Here is a 2,308-nt window from a genome sequence, read left to right on the forward strand (position 1 = left end):
CAAGACGAAGCTGGAAAAAGTTCAGAGGTATGCCACTAGGCTAGTCCCAAAACTAAGAGCCTAACGTCCCTGGAAGACAGAAGAGCCCGGGGAGACATGATCACCACATATAAAATTCTCAGGGGAATTGACAGGGGTAGACAAGGATGGATTATTTATCACTGGTGGTGTGCGAACAAGGGGACACAGGTGGAAGCTGAGTACCCAAATAAGCCACAGGGACGTTAGAAAGAACTCTTTCAGTGTCAGAGTAGTTAACAGATGGAATGCATTAGGAAGTGATGTGGTGGAGGCTGACTCCATACACAGTTTTAAATGTAGATATGATAGAGCCCAGTAGGCTCAGGAATCTGTACACCAGTTGATTAACAGCTGAGAGGCGGGACCAAAGAGCCAGAGCTCAACCCCCGCAAGCACAACTAGGTGAAAACACACACACACACGCTGGACACCTGATCCTGTGGTCCCGGGTTCGATCCCGGGCACCGGCGAGAAACGATGGGCAGAGTTTCTTTCACCCTATGCCCCTGTTACCCAGCAGTAAATAGGTACCTGGGAGTTAGCTGTCACGGGCTGCTTCCTGGGGTGTGTGAGGTGTGAAACAATAGTAGTAGTAGAAACAGTTGATTGACAGTTGAGAGGCGGGCCGAAAGAGCAGAGCTCAACCCCCACAAGCACAACTAGGTGAATACACATACACACGCACACATTCCTATGGAGAAACTATAGGAATAACAGGACACTTGAGAGAAGAGGAAGATACCAGAATGCCAGGAATGAATATGTCAGGACGAGAAGAGAGGCAGAAAGACAATACGAAAATGACATAGCAAGCAAGGCAAAGACTCAACCCAAGTTGCTGCATAGCCACATCAGGAGAAAAACAACAGTAAAGGAACAGGTAATAAATATAAGGATAGGGGCAGAAGGATTCACTACAAACGACAAGGAAGTGTGCGAGGAACTGAATAAGAAATTCCAGGAGGTCTTCACCGTAGAGTACGGATAGATTCCAGAGATAAGATAGGGAATAGTTAACCAGGAACCACTAGAAGAGTTTGAGATTACCAGTGGGGAAGTAAAGAAGTGTTTACTAGAGTTGGATGTGACAAAGGATATAGGCCCAGATGGAATCTCCCCTTGGATACTAAGGGAAGGAGCAGAAGCACTGTGCCTGCCACTCTCCATAGTGTATAATAAATCACTGGCAACAGGGGGAACTGCCAGAAATTTGGAAGGCAGCTAATGTAGTTCCAATATACAAGAAAGGGGATAGGTATGAGGCACTGAACTACAGGTCAGTGTCCCTAACCTGCATCCCATGCAAGCTGATGGAGAAGATTGTGCGAAGAAAGCTAGTGGAACATCTGGAGCGAAAGAACTTTGTTACACAGCATCAACATGGATTCAGGGATGGCAAGTCCTGCCTCACAGGGCTAATTGAATTCTACGACCAGGCAACAAAAATCAGGCAAGAAAGAGAGGGGTGGGCAGACTGCATATTTTTGGATTGTCAAAAAGCCTTTGATACAGTACCACACAAGAGGCTAGAGAGAAAGCTGGAGATGCAGGCTGGAGTGAAAGGGAAGGTACTCCATTGGATAAAGGAGTACCTAAGCAACAGGAGACAACGAGTCTGTGTGAAGGGTGAGGTCTCAGATTGGCGAGACGTCACAAGTGGAGTCTCGCAGGGGTCAGTCCTTGGACCAATACTGTTTCTGATATATGTAAATGATCTCCCAGAGGGTATAGACTCCTTTCTCTCAATGTTTGCTGATGATGCAAAAATTATTAGGAGGATTGAAACAGAGGACGATAGTAGAAGGCTACAGGACGACCTAGACAGACTGAGTGAATGGTCCAACAAATGGCTGTTGAAGTTTAACCCGAGTAAATGCAAAGTAATGAAACTAGGCGGTGGAAACAGGAGGCCAGACACAAGATACAGAATAGGAGGTGAAGTACTTAATGAAACGGAAAGAGAGAAAGACCTAGGAGTTGATATCACACCAAACCTGTCTCCTGAAGCCCACATAAAAGGATTACGTCTGCGGCATATGCAAGGCTGGCTAACATCAGAACAGCCTTCAAATACCTGTGTAAGGAATCGTTTAGAATCTTGTACACCACATACGTAAGACCAATCCTGGACTATGCGGCCCCAGCATGGAGCCCGCATCTTGTCAAGGACAAGACGAAGGTAGAAAAGTTCAGAGGTATGCCACTAGACTAGTTCCAGAACTAAGAAGCATGAGTTACGAGGAAAGGCAGCGGGAAATGCACCTTACGACACTGGAAGACAGAAGTG

This window comes from Procambarus clarkii, chromosome 31, assembly GCF_040958095.1.
Source record: "Procambarus clarkii isolate CNS0578487 chromosome 31, FALCON_Pclarkii_2.0, whole genome shotgun sequence".
NCBI classification, from domain to species: domain Eukaryota; kingdom Metazoa; phylum Arthropoda; class Malacostraca; order Decapoda; family Cambaridae; genus Procambarus; species Procambarus clarkii.